Source organism: Hordeum vulgare, chromosome 3H, assembly GCF_904849725.1.
Source record: "Hordeum vulgare subsp. vulgare chromosome 3H, MorexV3_pseudomolecules_assembly, whole genome shotgun sequence".
Lineage (NCBI taxonomy): Eukaryota > Viridiplantae > Streptophyta > Magnoliopsida > Poales > Poaceae > Hordeum > Hordeum vulgare.
This window is the reverse complement of record NC_058520.1, coordinates 241560240-241579397: the sequence shown is the minus strand read 5'-3', so window position 1 is coordinate 241579397 and position 19158 is coordinate 241560240.

The window sequence follows — 19158 nt, the reverse complement described above, 5'->3', positions numbered from 1 at the left end:
ACATAAAAATAGTTTGACGCGCCTTGTAGTGGTGGGTTGGGTGGTGGTTGGGGGGTGATGTCTACTATGCAACTTTATTCTTGTAGAGGTTGTTGAAATCACATATGCTCCCTTGGTGGTTTTTATAATTCATGACAGCATACATTGTCTCTTGGACTAACACTTTTACCTAGTATATTTCAGGTATAGTCCACATAGAGCATTGGCTAAAGTATTGTGAGGAGAAACCCCTTGATGCAAGGAAAGGAATAGGATTGGCTCAAGCTTCAAGCAAGAGGACTTTGCATTTTACATTAGTGAGAAATCATTTTTGAGTCCATAGGAAAGCCAATACTATTAAAAGGGGTGAGGTATTATGATCAATTGGTTGCATAAGTGCTTAGAGATAGCCACGAAAAATATTCAATCATTCTCCCAGAAAAATCTCTGTCCCAAGCCAAAACAGCAAAATCGGTGCCACCAAGTTTTCCCCCTCGGCCCTACCGATTTTTCTAGAGAGAAATCCTTTGCCAAACCCTAATCTCTCGGTACCACCAAGTTTTACATTGGTGCCACCAAAAGACATTCAACAACTTTCTATTGTCTCCATTTCAAGAATCATAATTTCCGAGATTGAACTTTGTACCACCGAGATTTGGAAACTGCCCTAGGTCATCGTATCGGTACCACCGAGATTCATATATCGGTCTCATCGAGAATTAAAAAGTTTCCACATTTGGTGCAACTCAGTACCCTTGATTCATTTTGGTGTCATCAAGTTGGGCAATAATGTTGTAATGGTTGGATTTTGGGAGATGCCTATAAATACCCATCCACCTGTTGGAGAACGTTGCATGGGAAACAAAAAATTTCCTACGCACATGAAGACCTATCATGGTGATCTTCATCTACGAGAGGGAGATTGGATCCACATACCCTTGTAGATCGCTAAGCGGGAAGCGTTAAGAAACATAGTTTATGTAGTGGTACAGCTTCGTGATTCAAATCACCGTCGTCCCACGATCCGTCCCAATCTAGCACCGAACGGACGACACCTCCGCGTTCAACACACGTATAACTCGATGACGATCTCCGCCTTCTTGATCCAGCAAGAGAGACGGGGAAGTAGATGGGTTCTCCAGCAGCGTGACGGTGCACTGGTGATGGTGATGATCTATGCCTGCAGGGCTCCACACGAGCTCCGCAGAAAACCGATCTAGAGGAAGAACTACGAGGTATAGGTTTGAGTTGCACGTGGCAAAGTAGTGTCTCAAAAACCCTATATCCTCTAGTATATATAGGAGGAGGGGAGGGGCTAGCCTTGGGGCTCAAGGGAGCCCCTAGGGCGCCAGCCGAAGTGGAGAGGAAGACTCCAACTCCAATTTGGTTTGGGGAAGGAGGAGTCCTCCTCTTCCTTCCCACCTCCCTCTTCCTTTTTTTTTCTCTTTGGTTTTCCTTCCTAGCCGACATGGCCCTCTTGGGATGGCCTCACCAGCCCACTAAGGGATGGTGTGCCACCCCTGGGCCACCAGGTTCACTCCCGGGTCAGTGGGCCACTCCTGGTGAAGATCTAGAACCCATTCGTCACTCCCGGTGCACTGCCGGTAATGCCCGAAATCTTTCCGGAGACCAAATGAAACAATCCTATATATCAATCTTAATTTCCGGACCATTCGAGAAATCCTCATGACGTCCGTGATCTCATATGGGACTCCGAACAACCTTAGATGTCCTCGTACAAGGACTTAGGTGTGAGGCCATCGCAACCATGTGGCGGCTTGAGAGGGGTTGGTTGGAATCGAGAGACGCGAGTTTACCCAGGTTCGGCCCCTCCGATGGAGGTAAAAGCCTACTTCCTGCTTGTGTTTCATTGATGAAGATGATGATCTCGATTACAAGGCTGCAGGCTCGGCACCTCTAATCTCGTGGGTGTCTAATCTGTCTATCTCATGTTTTGTCTTGTCTAGACCTAAGTTGTGAATCTATCTATTGAGACGTCTAAAAAACCTGACCCTCTTGGGGTGTCTCGCCCCTCCTTATATAAGCTGAAGGGGCGGGTTACATATAGAGTCCAAGTCGGATTTGGGCTTAACCTATTACGACTCTCCATCACGGGCTTCTCTTCGTGGGCTTCTAAGTTCCGGGCGGCTTACGACCGGGCGACTTACAACTGGGCTTCTGAGTCCCGGGCGGCTTACGACCGGGCTGCTGAGTCCCGGGCGGCTTACAACCGGGCTGCTTACGACCGGGCTGCTGAGTCCCGGGCGGCTTACGACCGGGCGGCTTGCAACCGGGCTTCTGAGTCCCGGGTGGCTTACAACCGGGCTTCTCTTTGAGACTCATCTTCAGGGACTCGTCTCCGGAACTTGACTGTCTGATGGGTCATAACTGTCTGTCGAGTCATAACCGTCTGCCCAGTCATAACCGTCTGCCGGGTCATAACTGTCTGCCGGGTCATACCGCGGGGTATATCCCCGACATTAGCCCCCATGTTAGCTTGAATTTATTCATGGTAAGCTCCTGAAATAAGAATAGCAAATATGCTAAGTGACCGGCTCTCTCCCTTGGCCAGTTTATGAAGTGGCTCCTCAGAAATCCGGTCTCTTCTTCATATGAATGAGCTGTCTACACAATCATCTTGCACGTCCATGTCCTTTGCAAAATAAATACATATGCCATCAAGTCGGCCTCCAATGCTTTTGCTTGATGAAAATTTGGGGAATAAGGAATCCACACAATGTTGAACTAGCTTCTCTTGCTTCGGCGGGTTATGATTGACAATGGCGGGTCATGATTGTTGGTAACACCTCGTCAAACATAAATAAATCGGTGTGATGTTGAGCCGGTCTCCCAATACTTCACCTCCATGACGAAATGAAATGTGCTCATCACTTTTTGATATATCCATATTACCTATAGCCCCCAAGGGCCGGGTCATCAGTGTGTGATGGGCCGGGTCTTCAATTTGAACCTCATGATCTGTGAAACAACTTAGTGTTGTAGCCCCCAAGTGCCGGGTTGTCTTGCCTGCGGCAACCTGGGACTTTAGAAATTATGATCTGAATAGTGTAGCCCCCAAGTGACGGGTCGATTGCTTGCGGTGACTCGGGACTTCCACGTTCTTCTCCTTTGAAAATAAACATCATATGATGTAGCCCCCAAGGGCCGGGTCATTATGCAATAATGAGCAGGGACTTTGTAAATCTGATGATGGAACCTTGAGCAGCAATGTGTAGCCCCCAAGGACCGGGTCATTATAAAAATGATGAGCCGGTTCTTCCTTGAATCCATACTTGAATAAAAAGCGACATGTAGCCGGGTCTGTTGATGATGTGATGATTTGAAAAGCGGATTGCATTAGCCCCCAAGTGTCATGGCGCATGCTTGCATCAACATGGGACTTTCATACTTTGATGTAATCTTGATTTGAATAATGTAGCCCCCAAGTGTCGGGTTGTGTGCCTGTAGCAACTTGGGATTATTCCTTCCATTGTAGAATTATATCCACTCTCATGATACCTTTGTGATGAAATAAATCCTTGACCATGGTTGCAATGTGACCCGGAAAATATATTCTTGAGAAATCCATATGTCGGAGAAATCCATAAGTGTTGTAGTTTACTACAAAGCACAAGTAGAAAAAAATCCATGAGCCGGACAATTAGATGACCCGGCATTATATGTGATAGGGCGGCTCTTCGACAATAGTCAATTATTCCGAGCTGGTTTAAAAACCCCAATCATTTAAGACTGGTTATGATAAACCATGATGAAAATCCAGCCAAATTGGCTATTCAAAGATTTATTTGCATCTGCAAGAATTTATGCTTTGACCCAGTTTGAAGATCGGCATGATATGTATGTATGATGCATGATGCAATGCAAGATGATGCATGTATATGACAAAATAGTACTGGTTTATGAGTCTTGAATCTTACTTCAATGAAACTAGCTTGATAGCCACTGGTTTATCCTCGCTCTTTGTAAGCCGGTACTCACGACCAATCGATGCTTTAACCTGGAAGTCAGGGCCAAATGCATGACTTATCGAGAGTACACGGGGTTTGGAGTAGCATCATGCAGACAGGCAGATTTAACCAAGTTTCAAAGAAGGCGACTTAATAGCCCATGGAATATCCTCGCTTTCTGTAAGCCGGCACTCACGACCAATCGATGTTTTAACCTGGATAGTTCAGGGTCCAACTGGATTGACATATCGAGAGTACACGGGGTTCGAAGTAGCATCATGCAGACATGCAGGTTTGACCAACAAGGCGGCTTATTGGCAAATGGAGTATCCTCGCTTTCTGTAAACCGGCACTCACGACCAATCGATGTTTTAACCATGAAACGGAGTACACGGGATTCAGAGTAGCATCACGCAGATATGCAGGTTATCCATGAATTCTGGCCATTAAGCTGGGCACCCATGTTTGAACTGCGCATCGTGGCGACTCGTCCTCTTGGGCGACTTTAAAATACTTGCCAATGAAGCAGGGCACCATGTTTGAACGGCGCATCATGGCAACTCGTCCTCTTGGGCGACTTTAAAATACCTAGCAATGAAGCAGGGCACCCATGTTTGAACAACGCATCATGGCGACTCGTCCTTTTGGGGACTTTAAAATACCTGCAAATGAAGCAGTAGCCTTCGGGGTCGGGTTATCTTCCCCGCAATGACCCGAGGTTCTTGAATTATTCATCCCGGTTGAATCTGCCGAGTCTATGCCTGTGTAGCCCCCGAGTCTTAAGTCGACTTAAGGAGGCGGCTTGAGAGTCTCCATACTTAACTATGGAATAAGCCGGTGGAAAAAGATGCTCATTCCCGCTCCATCTCCGAGATATAAAGCCACTTTTTGTAAACAAGAATTCCCCTGCGTAAAAATATTGCAGGCCAAAGTAATTTGTTCTTGGACAAATAACATGTACTAAAAAGGTGATAAAATGAATAGCACCTGATGTGTTGATATAGATTGGACCATGGAGACGGTGGTTTGCGCACTTCTGTTGGGTGGCTTGGTTGCGCAGACGTGAGAGTTGCATGCATCATTGTAAGCCGTCTTAGTCATGCGGACGTGAGAGTTGACCGCGTCATTGTAAGCCGGAGTGGGCGGTGAGTCGCCCGTGTCTTTATAGACTGGCACAGACGGTGAATCACCGGTCGCGTTGATTGACATGAGCTTCATAGCCGCAATATGATGCCGCCTTTGTAAGGAGTAATTGTCCTGCGCATAAGAAATACCATAGGACAAAGTAGTCATTCTAAAAAAATGATAAAATAAATAAATAAGGTGGATAGCACCTAATGTTTTTTTTGCGGGATGAACGCGGACGTTGTTGCAGGATAATGCTGGATATTGTCGGATGAAAAATATAACCCGCATAGTTACCAGCCTCCCACATCTCTTCCTTTTTTTGCAGCTAGTTCTTTCTCAAGAAATCCTAGTCCATCCTCGTTCCTTACCCAGCCAGCCTCAGATAGCCGGCCTGCAAGGGCGACGTGCGACGTGGCAAGGGCATAGCAACACGGCGACGCGGGCGAGGAAAAACCTGCAGGGGCACGCCGGCGTGGTGTGGCGGACCTACGACAAAAATAGCGACTTGGCGAGCGGTGCGAACTGGTTTGGGTGAGGGGGGCATGGCGACTCACAGGAGGAGGAGCACAGCGTGGCCAGGAGAGGCGAGCATGGCCCTGTCGGCGCACCACGGGAACAGAGGCGGCGCGGCGAGTCACAACACGGTGGTGGCTCAAGGAGCGGTCGGGGTGGAGCCGGGTGCGTTGGGGCAAGGCTGACCCGGACACTAGGTGTGGCGGGGCTAGCTCAGATGTGGTGCAGCGGAGGCGGGATTGGCAGTGCGAGGTTGACCCGGATGCGAGGTGAGGCAAGGTCGAGCCGGCCACTGTGTGTCGGGCGCTGACGGCGAGTCCGAGGCAGAGGCGGGGCGGCTCGTACACACACCGGTGGAGCACCGCTGGCTCGGAGCGAGATGGAACACAATGGACATGAAGGTGAGGTGGGTCAGACGCGCAGCAGTGGATGCAGGTGAGGCAACCCATGGCGGCGGTGACAAGCACCGATGGAGTCAGAGTCCCATGATGGTGGATGCAGCGTGTGCAGCGGAAGCGAGACGACGTGTTGACTCATGGCGGCAGAGCTTGCGCACAGGGGTGGCAAGCCTGCGTGCGGAGCGGAGGCGGCGGCTCACGTGCGGATGCGGCAGGTCGGAGCGGTGCGCAGGTGGCCCAAATGGCATTGGCCAGCCGGAGCGGTGCACGACACAGTGAGGACGGAGCTACGGTGTGGCGGGGCATTCCGGTTCAGGGCACGAAGCTGCATGGCAAGGTGGGTTGTGCAAGGCCACACGGTAGTGTGTGCGCTTTTGGAGAGGAAACACACACTATTGCAGCCGACGGGTTCAGTGAGCTGGTGGCCAGCGGCAGTGTTGAGTCGGACCGCGACCGAGCACGTTAAGGCCTCGGAGGCAAACCACGGTGGCAGTAGGCGACTCGAGGCCGAAACGACGAGTGGTAGGACGCGGAGATAGGTGACTCGAGGTGAGGAGAGGCCTCGATGACTAGTATGGCTCGAGATGAGGCCGACTTGAATACGGACGCGGCATCGGGTGAGACGGGAGGTGTCGTGACCAGCGCAGAAAACCGAGGCGGCTCAGATGCCCAGAAACGAGGCCACATCGACAGAGACTTGAGGCGGCAGAGGGAGAGGTCGGTCAGGCGACTCGACGTGGGTCTTGTGGCCGACCACGGCGAAGCGACTTGAAGTGGCAGCTCAGAGGCAGCGGAGGCCGGAGGAGACCACAGTGGCTCGGCGGTGGAGTCCTGCAGGGCAGGGCGACGAGGCGACTCGAGGCAGAGGCGGATCACAGGCAAGAGCACGACCACATCGATGAATCCGGGTTGGGCCCATACTCCCGTTGATTTTCTGGGCTGATTGATCTCGGGAACGCCGCCGACATGCAATGGTGGCCACATACTTGATGCCATCCTAATTTGTCTTGATCTCAATCTCATACACACTGTTCCGACTGCCATCGAAGTTTACTTTTTAACTCTGATAAGATTTATACTGCTCTTGAAAACCTTTTAGCCTTGACTGGTGAACTCAGAGTCGATGTAGATATTTCCGAGCCGGATCTTCTTGATCCGGCTGGTCGCGAGCTTCTCGATCCCTTGAAGGGCTTCCTCCAAGAACACAATACCACCGTGCGATCGGCCCCACGGTGGGCGCCAACTAACATGGTTTTGTCACGGCAGATGTCCTCGTACAAGGACTTAGGTGTGAGTCCATCGCAACCATGTGGCGGCTTGATAGGGGTTGGTCAGAATCGAGAGACGCGAGTTTACCCAGGTTCGGCCCCTCCGATGCAGGTAAAAGCCTACGTCCTGCTTGTGTTTCATTGATGAAGATGATGATCTCGATTACAAGGGTGCAGGCTCGGCACCTCTAATCTCGTGGGTGTCTAATCTGTCTATCTCATGTTTTGTCTTGTCTAGACCTAAGTTGTGAATCTGTCTATTGAGACGTCTAAAAAACCTGACCCTCCTGCGGTGTCTCGCCCCTCCTTATATAAGCTGAAGGGGTGGGTTACATATAGAGTCCAAGTCGGATTTAGGCTTAACCTATTATGACTCTCCATCACGGGCTTCTCTTCGTGGGCTTCTGAGTTCCGGGCGGCTTACGACCGGGCGACTTACAACTGGGCTTCTGAGTCCTGGGCGGCTTACGACCGGGCTGCTGAGTCCCGGGCGGCTTATGACCGGGCGGCTTACAACCGGGCTTCTGAGTCCCGGGCGGCTTACGATCGGGCTGCTGAGTCCCGGGCGGCCTACGACCGGGAGGCTTACAATCGGGCTTCTGAGTCCCGGGCGGCTTACGAGCGGGCGGCTTACAACCGGGCTTCTCTTCGAGACTCATCTTCAGGGACTCGTCTCCAGAATTTGACTGTCTGTCGGGTCATAACTGTCTGCCGAGTCATAACTGTGTGCCCAGTCATAACCGTCTGTTGGGTCATAACTGTCTGCCGGTTCATACCGCGGGGTATATCCCCGACAGTCACCAACACCTGTAACTCAACTATACCGAAACGTCACCGAACCTTAAGTGTGCACCCTGCGGGTTCGAGAACTATGCACACATGACCCGAGACATTCCCCGGCCAATATCCAATAGTGGGACCTGGATGTCCATATTGGATCCTACATATTCTACGAAGATCTTATCAGTTGAACCTCTGTGCCAAGGATTCATATAATCCCGTACAACATTCCCTTTGTCCTTCGGTATGTTACTTGCCCGAGATTTGATCGTCGGTATCCGTATATCTATTTCAATCTCGTTACCGACAAGTCTCTTTACTCGTTCTGTAATACAAGATCCACTGACTTTCACTTGAGTCACATTGCTTGCAAGGCTTATATGTGATGTTGTATTACCGAGTGGGCCCCGAGATACCTCTCCGTCACACGGAGTGACAAATCCGAGTCTTGATCCATGCTAACTCAACGGACACCTTCGGAGATACCTGTAGAGCATCTTTATAGTCACCCACTAACATTGTGACGTTTTATACACACAAGGTATTCCTCCGGTGTCAGTGAGTTACATGATCTCATGGTCATAGGAATGAATACTTGACACGCAGAAAACAAAAGCAACAAAATGACACGATCACGTGCTATGTTCATAATTCGGGTCTTGTCCATCACGTCATTCTCCTAATGATGTGATCCAGTCATCAAGTGACAACACTTGCATATGGCAGAAAATCTTAACCATCCTTGATCAACTGACTAGTCAACTAGAGGCTTACTAGGGACATTGTTTTGTCTATATATCCACACATGTATCTATGCTTTCATTCAATACAATTATAGCATGGATAATAAATGATTATCTTGAAACAGGAAATATAATAATAACTATTTTATCATTGCCTCTAGGGCATATTTCCAACAGTCTACCACTTGCACTAGAGTCAATAATTTAGTCTCACATCGCTATGTGATTTACATTGGAATGAATATAACACCCATACAGTTCTGGTGTTGATCATGCTTCGCTCGTGGAAGAGGTTTAGTCAGCGGATCTGCAACATTCAGATCTATGTGCACCTTGCAAATATTTATGTCCTCTCCTTCGACGTAGTCGCGGATGAGGTTAAAGCGTCGTTTGATGTGTCTGGTCTTCTTGTGAAACCTTGGTTCCTTTGCTAAAGCAATGGCACCAGTGTTGTCACAGAATAGAGTTATTGGATTTAGTGCACTCGGCACAACTCCAAGATCCGTCATGAATTGCTTCATCCAGACACCCTCCTTAGCTGCCTCCGAGGCAACCATGTACTCCGCTTCACATGTAGAATCTACTATGACGCTTTGCTTGGAACTGCACTAGCTTACCGCACCCCAATTAAGAATAAATACGTATCTGGTTTGGGACTTAGAGTCATCCGGATCAGTGTCAACGCTTGCATCGACGTAACCCTTTATGACGAGCTCTTCATCACCTCCATAAACGAGAAACATTTCCTTAGTCCTTTTCAGGTACTTTAGAATATTCTTGACCACCGTCGAGTGATCCACTCCTGGATTACTTTGAAACCTACCTGCCATACTTATGGCCGGCTGACATCTGGTCTCGTGCACAACATTGCATACATAATAGACCCTATGGCCGAAGCATAGGGGACTGTACTCATCTTTTCTCTATCTTCCGCAGTTACTCGACACTGAGTCTTACTCAACTTTATACCTTGTAACACTGGCAAGAACCCCTTCTTGGACTGCTCCATTTTGAACTTCTTCAAAACTTTATCAAGGTATGTGCTTTGTGAAAGTCCTATTAGGCGCTTTGATCTATCCCTGTAGATCTTAATGCCTAATATGTAAGCAGCTTCTCCTAGGTCTTTCATTGAAAAACATTTGTTCAAGTAATCCTTTACGCTCTCTAAAAACTCCACATTGCTTCCAATCAACAATATGTCATCCACATATAATATTAGAAACGTTACAGAGCTCCCACTCACTTTCTTTCAAATACAAGATTCTCCAACAACTTGTATAAACCCAAATGCTTTGATCACCTCATCAAAGCGCTTATTCCAACTCCGAGATGCTTGCACCAGTCCATAAATGGATCGCTGGAGCTTGCATACTTTGTTAGCATTCTTTGGATCGACAAAACCTTCGGGTTGCATCATATACAACTCTTCCTGAATAAAACCGTTAAGGAACACTGTTTTGACATCCATCTGCCAGATTTCATAATCGAAAAATGCAGCTATTGCTAACATGATTCGGACGGACTTAAGCATCGCTACCGGTGAGAATGTCTCATCGTAGTCAACTCCTTGAACTTGTGAGAAACCCTTTGCCACAAGTCGAGCTTTATAAACAGTCACTTTACCGTCTGCGTCCGTCTTCTTCTTAAAGATCCATTTAATCTGAATAGCCTTGCGACCTTCAGGTAATACTTCCAAAGTCCACACTTTGTTTTCATACATAGATCCTATCTCGGACTTCATGGCCTCCAGCCATTTGTGGGAATACAGGCCCACCATTGCTTCTTAATAATTCGCATGTTCATTGTTGTCTAACAACATGATAGATAAGACAGGATTACCGTACCACTCAGGAGCAGTACGTGATCTTGTCGACTGCGAGGTCCGATAGTAACTTGATCCAAAGCTTCATGATCATCATCGTTAGCTTCCTTCTCAACCGGTGTTGCCTCGACAGAGGTTTCCCCCTGCCCTGCGCCACCATCTGGAGGGAGCAGAGGTTCTACAACCTCATCAAGTTCTATCTTCCTCCCACTCAATTCTTTCGAGAGAAACTCCTTCTCAAGAAAAGCTCCATTCTTAGCAACAAACACTTTGCCCTCGGATTTGAGATAGAAGATGTACCCAACTATTTCTTTTGGGTAACCTATGAAGACGCACTTTTCCGCTTTCGGTTCCAGCTTTTCAGGCTGAAGATTCTTGACATAAGCATCGCATCCCCAAACTTTAAGAAACGACAACTTTGGCCTCTTGCCATGCCATAGCTCATATGGTGTCGTCTCAACGGATTTTGATGGTGTCCTATTTAAAGTGAATGCGGTTGTCTCTAATGCATAACCCCAAAACAATAACGACAAATCAGTAAGAGACATCATAGATCGCACCATATCTAACAAAGTATGATTACGACGTTCAGACACACCATTGCGTTGTGGTGTTCCAGGCGGTGTGAACTGTGAAACGATTCCACATTGTCTTAAGTGAGCACCAAACTCGAAACTCAGATATTCACCCCCTCAATTGGATCGTAAGAACTTGATCTTTTTGTTACGATGATTTTCAACTTCACTCTAAAATTGCTTGAACTTCTCAAACATTTCAGACTTGTGCTTCGTCAAGTAGATATATCCATGCCTACTCAAATAATCAGTGAAGGTGAGAAAATAACGATATCTGCCGCGCGCCTCCACACTCATTGGACCACACACATCAGTATGTATGATCTCCAACAAGTCACTTGCATGCTCCATTGTTCCGGAGAACGAAGTCTTAGTCATCTTACCCATGAGGCATGGTTCGCACGTGTCAAGTGATTCAAAATCAAGTGACTCCAAAAGCCCATCTGTATGGAGTTTCTTCATGCGCTTTACTCCAATATGACCTAAGTGGCAGTGCCACAAAAACATGGCGCTATCATTGTTAACTCTACATCTTTTGGTCTCAATGTTATGTATATGTGTGTCATCACAATCAAGATTAAATATGAACAAACCCCTCACATTGGGTGCATGACCATAAAAGATATTACTCATAAAAATAGAACAACCATTATTCTCTCACTTAAATGAGTAATCTTCTCGCAATAAACAAGATCCAGATATAATGTTCATGCTTAACGCAGGCACTAAATAACAATTATTTAAGTTCATAACTAATCCTGATGGTAACAAAAGTGAGACTGTGCCGACGGCGATTGCATCAACCTTGGAACCATTTCCCACGCGCATCGTCACTTCTCCTTCGCTAGCCTTCATTTATTCCGCAGTCCCTGCTTCGAGTTGCAAATATGAGCAATAGAACCGGTATCAAATACCCATGCACTACTATGAGAGTTGGTTAGGTACACATCAATAACATGTGTATCACATATACCTGGTTTGGCGTTGGCCGCCTTCTTATCAGCCAAATACTTGGGGCAGCTGCGCTTCCACTGACCCATCCCCTTGCAATAATAGCACTCTGTTTCCGGCTTAGGTCCAGCCTTGGGTTTCTTCGTCGGATTGGCAACAGTCTTGCCGCTCTTCTTGGAGTTACCCTTCTTGCCTTTGCCGTTTCGCTTGAAACCAGTGGTCTTATTGACCATCAACACTTGATGCTCTTTTCGGAGTTCTGACTGTGCGAGTTTCAGCATCGCGAATAACTCGCCGGGTGACTTGTTCATCCCTTGCATGTTATAGTTCAACACAAAGCTCTTGTAGCTAGGTGGCAGTGATTGAAGAATTCTGTCAGTGATAGCCTCTTGCAGGTGTTCAATCCCCAGCTCAGCTAGACGGTTTGAGTACCCAGACATTTTGAGCACATGTTCAGTGACACACGAATTCTCCTCCATCTTGCAAGCATAGAATTTATCGGAGGTCTCGTACCTCTCGATCCGGGCGTTCTTCTGAAAGATAAACTTCAACTCCTGGAACATCTCATATGCTCCATGACGTTCAAAGCGTCGTTGAAGTCCTGGTTCCAAGCCATACAAGACTGCACATTGAACTACTGAGTACTCCTCCTTACGTGGTTGCCAAGCGTTCAAAACATCTTGGTCAGACGTAGCGGGTGGTTCATCTCCTAGTGCAGCATTAAGGACATAATTCTTTTTCCCAGCTTGTAGAATGAGCCTAAGATTACGAGCCCAGTCTACAAAGTTGCTACCATCATCTTTCAGTTTAGCTTTCTGTGGGTACATATTGAAATTCAGGGTTCCTACTGCGTGAGCCATTGATCGACAACATAAAATATTGCAAAGTGGACTTATACTATGTTCAAGATAATTAGAGATTAACTAATCAAATTACTAATAAACTCCCACTCAAATAGACATCCCTCTAGTTACTTGAGTGTCCAAATTCACTAACTCATATCCGATCATCACGTGAGTTGAGCGTAGTTTCAATGGTAAACATCTCTATGCTAATCATATCAACTATACGATTCATGCTCGACCTTTCGGTCTCTTGTGTTCCGAGGCCATGTCTGCACATGCTAGGCTCGTCAAGTTTAACTCGAGTGTTCCGTGTGTGCAACTGTTTTGCACCCGTTGTATGTGGACGTTGAGTCTATCACACCTGATCATCACGTGGTGTATCGAAACGACGAACTGTTGCAATGGTGCACAGTCGGGGAGAACACCAATTTTATCTTGAAATTTTAGTGAGGGATCACCTTATAATGCTACCATCGTTCTAAGCAAGATAAGGTGCATAAAAGGATTAACATCACATGCAATTCATAAGTGACATGATATGGCCATGATCTTGTGCTTCTTGATCTCCATCACCAAAGCACCGACATGATCTTCATCGTCACCGGCGCCACCATCATCTCCATCATCGTGCCTCCATCGAGGCTGTCGTGCTATCTATGCTATTACTACAAAAGCTACAACCTAGCAATATGGTAAACGCATCTGCAAACACAAACGTTAGTTTAAAGACAACCCTATGGCTCTTGTCGGTTGATGTAGCATCGAGTGCAAGTCGATATTAACTATTACAACATGATCATCTCATATATCCAATATATCACATCATGTCTTTGGCCATATCACATCACAAGCATACCCTGCAAAAACAAGTTAGAGGTCCTCTAATTTGTTGTTGCATGTTTTACGTGGCTGCTATGGGTTTCTAGTATGATCGCATCTTACTTACGCAAAAACCACAACGAAGATGTGCAAATTGCTATTTAACCTCTCTCCAAGGACCGCCTCGGTCAAATCCAATTCAACTAAAGTTGAAGAAACCGACACCCGCGAGTCATCTTTATGCAACTAGTTGCATGTTGGTCGATGAAACCAGTCTCTCGTAAGCATACGAGTAATGTTGGTCTGGGCCGCTTCAATCCAACAATACCGCCGAATCGAGAAAAGACTAAGGAGGGCAGCAAATCAAACATCAATGCCCACAAAAAGTTTTGTGTTCTACTCGAGATTACATCTATGCATGAACCTAGCTCATGATGCCATTGTTGGAGAACGTTGCATGGGAAACAAAAAATTTCCTACGCACATGAAAACCTATCATGGTGATGTTCATCTACGAAAGGGAGACCAGATCTACATACCCTTATAGATCGCTAAGAGGGAAGCGTTAAGAAACGCGGTTGATGTAGTGGTACAACTTCGTGATTCAAATCACCGTCGTCCCACGATCCGTCCCGATCTAGCACCGAACGGACAGTACCTCCACGTTCAGCACACGTACAGCTCGATGACGATCTCCGCCTTCTTGATCCAGCAAGAGAGACGGGGAAGTAGATGAGTTCTCCGGCAGTGTTACGGCGCGCCGGTGATGGTGATGATCTATTCCTACAAGGCTCCGCCCGAGCTCCGCAGAAAACCGATCTAGAGGAAGAACTACGAGGTATATGTTTGAGTTGCACGTGGCAAAGTTGTGTCTCAAAAACCCTAAATCCTCTAGTACATATAGGAGGAGGGGACGGGCTAGCCTTTGGGCTCAAGGGAGCCCCTAGGGCGCCGGCCGAAGTGAAGAGGAGGACTCCAACTCCAATTCGGTTTGGGGAAGGAGGAGTCCTCCTCTTCCTTCCCAGCTCCCTCTTCCTTTTTTTCTTTTTTGTTTGGTTTTTATTCCTAGCCGACATGGCCCTCTTGGGATGGCCTCACCAGCCCACTAAGGGATGGTGCACCACCCATGGGCCACCACGCTCACTCCCGGGTGGGTGGGCCCCTCTAGGTGAAGATCCAGAACCCATTCGTCAGTCCCGGTACAATGCCGGTAATGCCCAAAATCTTTCCGGAGACCAGATGAAACAATCCTATATATCAATCTTAATTTCCGGACCATTCCGGAAACCCTCGTGACGTCCATGATCTCATCCGAGACTCCAAACAACCTTCGGCCCCCAACACCTATAACTCAACTATACCAAAACGTCACCGAACCTTAAGTGTGCAGACCCTGCGGGTTCGAGAACTATGCAGACATGACCTGAGACATTCCCCGGCCAATATCCAATAGCGAGACCTGGATGTCTATATTGGATCCTACATATTCTACAAAGATCTTATCGGTTGAACCTCTATGCCAAGGATTCATATAATCCCGTACAACATTCCCTTTGTCCTTCGGAATGTTACTTGCCCGAGATTTGATCGTCGACATCCCTATACCTATTTCAATCTCGTTACCAGCAAGTCTCTTTACTCGTTCCGTAATACAAGATCCCGTGACTAACACTTGAGTCACATTGATTGCAAGGCTTATATGTGATGTTGTATAACCGAGTGGGCCCCGAGATACCTCTCCATCACACGGAGTGACAAATCCCAGTCTTGATCCATGCTAACTCAACGGACACCTTCGGAGATACCTGTATAGGACCTTTTTAGTCACCCAGCAACATTGTGACATTTGATACACACAAGGTATTCCTCCGGTGTCAGTGAGTTACATGATCTCATGGTCATAGGAATGAATACTTGACACGCAGAAAACAATAGCAACAAAATGACACGTCACATGCTATGTTCATAATTTGGGTCTTGTCCATCACATCATTCTCCTAATGATGTGATCTAGTAATCAAGTGACAACACTTGCATATGGTCAGAAAACCTTAACCATCCTTGATCAACTGGCTAGTCAACTAGAGGCTTACTAGGGACATTGTTTCGTCTATATATCCACACATGTATCTATGCTTTCATTCAATACAATTATAGCATGGATAATAAACGATTATCTTGAAATAGAAAACATAATAATAATTATTTTATCATTGCCTCTAGGGAATATTTCCAACACCACCTCCTCTCACTTGCACAGGAAGCACTCAAAACACACAAACACACACACTTGCCATATCCATTTTTATGAGATAGAGCAACCTACTCATGTGTTGAGATCAAGAGATTCCAATCCAACCATTTGAAACTTGATCTCTAGCCTCCCCAAGTTGCCTTCCACAAAATCAGTCTCTCCTACCCATGCCAAATCTATGAGAGAGTGATTGAGTGTTGGGGAGTGTCAGGACCCCGATCCTAAGCCGTAAGAATCCAGCCTGTAACACATTGCATCCCTTTGCGGTCTCACGCACGGTTAACTCCACGGCTGCCACCTTACCTTAGCCGGGACCGTTTGCGCCTTTTGACTCACGTATGCATTAGTGTCGCTAGCATTGCAATGTCAAAGAACCAGGGTCGACATATCTAGTCATAAACTCAAGTCGCTCGACTGTACAGAGACAGGCATACATAACCCAGCAAAGCAGGTGTCGGTCATCAGCGAGTGTAGACGAGTCGTAGCAAGCTACAAGGACTCCATTACACCGCATGACATTTCCCCGTAGGGACAGACACAACAGCTAAGAAGGATGCATGCCGCTCAACCAATGTGTCCGAAGCAGTAGCGAACTACCAAGGCTCGATGGAATCACAAAGGGGCATTTCTCTGTATAGAGAGCTACTAAGGGCATACGACTAGGTTTTGAATCCCATACGTATCACAGTGCATCACACGTACGCATGACATACTAGATATGCATAGATACAACAATGGCATCACAACATAACCATACAACATCATGACATTTATTTAGAAGACTCAGAAGAGTCTAGCATAATATGTTCATACAAGCAGGGGTCACACGACCCGACACTCAAAGTCATACAAACAGAGTCATACAAACCAACGGAAGCATAAAAGTTGTCTGAGTACAGATAGTTGAAAGGATAAGGCATAAAGCGTGACTATCTACAAATCCATTCTGAAAGGGGCCAGGTCGTAGCTGGGACACCAGCTACTCGTCATCATCGATGTCTAGAAAGAACCCACCTGTTGGCTCGTGGGTATCCTCTGCAACAATTATTAAGCAAACATGAGTACAAAAGTACTCAGCAAGACTTTGGAATAGATCTATATACTCATGCTCAGGTATCAATAAAGGGGGTTGTGGTTTTTCATGCAGCAAGCCAGCTTTGACTCTTGGCTAGACTAAACTACAATTTTAAATAGTTTTAACAACTTTGATAAGTCATACACGAGTCCACTACCACCACAACAATACACTATCATGAACTCCTTTCCGTCTCCCTACGGAAATGCCATACATGATACTCACGCTTATCTTGATACTTTTATCAGTAGCCATTGAAGTTACCTATGAACAACATATGTCTCCAAGTAGACCATATCCGCGGACGCGGCTATTCGAATAGATCATAACCCTGCAGGGGTGTACATATTCACACACGCTCTCGCCACTTATCGCTATGTGCACGTCATGCACCTCGGCAACCTTCAAGCGGAAGCCCAGCGAGGGAGTCGGCCACGACCGTTAACCACGCTAATACCTAGTCCAGGTTTATCGCGTATTTGAGAGTGAACCCGCATGGAAGTCCGGCCGAGGTTTCCGCCACGGCCCCAAACGATGTACGCAGGGTTCCCAAGCCCACCATCCGGGTGCCACTTGGTACACCGTGCCACTGCCTACCGCATCATAGCCCACCTCTAAGGTCAGCACTATGCACGACCTCCAGCATGACTAAAATCTCTAGAAACTACTTGCAACTTCTGGACCGAGTACTAGGCGATTAATAAGCTGAGAGGGTCAATTAAGTATCCCAACGTGTGGTAGTATCTAGTCTTGGATTACATACACGGAACTCAGTTCCTAAGGACGGTTCCAGTGAAACAACCCGCCATGTACTCCTACATAGCCTTCCATCGGTACCTTTACCAAATCAGGTTCCAAACTTATTCTTTGTCACTAGAACACATTCAACTATTTCGGTTCATCACCCACATGAAACAGACCTGGCACAACTCTAGGCATAGCAAGCATAGCAGGATAAATCACATCACAACTCAAGCATCTACCAGGTATGCTAGGTTTGGCTATTTACTGTGACAATGACAGGTCATGCAAAGGAATAGGTTCAGCTACCGAAGTAAAGCATTTGAAATATTTTGTCCTAATGGAATAAGTGGGAGCACGAGCAAGAACATGGGATTATATCGGGATGATCAAAAGGGTGCTTGCCTTGTTGCTCAGCAGAGGGGTTAAATCCATCACACGGATATTCGGACGTATCCGGAAGGACAGAGCCTACCGAAATAATAACAATCAATCAATAACATTCATATGCAACAATATGATGCATGAACATGGCTTGAAATAAAATGTAGCATGAGTTAAAGTGGCTATCAAACTTTTAGGATGATGCTAATTTGACTTCAAATTCAAATATTAATTGGAATAATATATTTATCATAATCATTTAATTGATTTGACCTGATGCTTTTTCATAACTTTGTTTTTCATGCATGAAAGTAGCACCATTGTGTTCATTGAATTTTTCTGATCAATTTGCATATATTATTTGTCAAATTTGGAGTTATAATCAATTTTCTACGAATTTCCAAAGTTTTAGCATTTTCTGGAATTATATTAAATCAGAAATATAGTTACTCCATCAACATGACATCAGCAAGTCCAACTAGCCGTTGAAAGTCAAACCTGACCAGTGGGACCCACTGGTCAGTGACTCTGGCCAGATTTTAATTAAATTTAAAGTTAATTAGTTATTTAACAGGGATGGCCCACATGTCAGTGTCTATTTAGGGATTTAGTTAACTAATTATTTTTATTAGACTAAACTTAATTAGCCACGGGGCTGGCCCCACTTGCGAGTGACTCTAGGGAGTCAACCCCACCGGCGATGGGGTCAAACCCACTGGCGATGAGGCTCCGGCGACCATAGGGAGGAGGCATCGAGTTTTCGTTTTAGGCGACAAAAAGGACGGCGGAGGGCATCAGGGGAACGGCCACTCGCCCGCGGTTCCAATTTTGCACGTTGCAGGGGGTGAAATGGTCGGAGATGACGCCGCCGACGAGCTCGGCGGCTGCCGGAGCTCGGGCATCATCGGGATCATC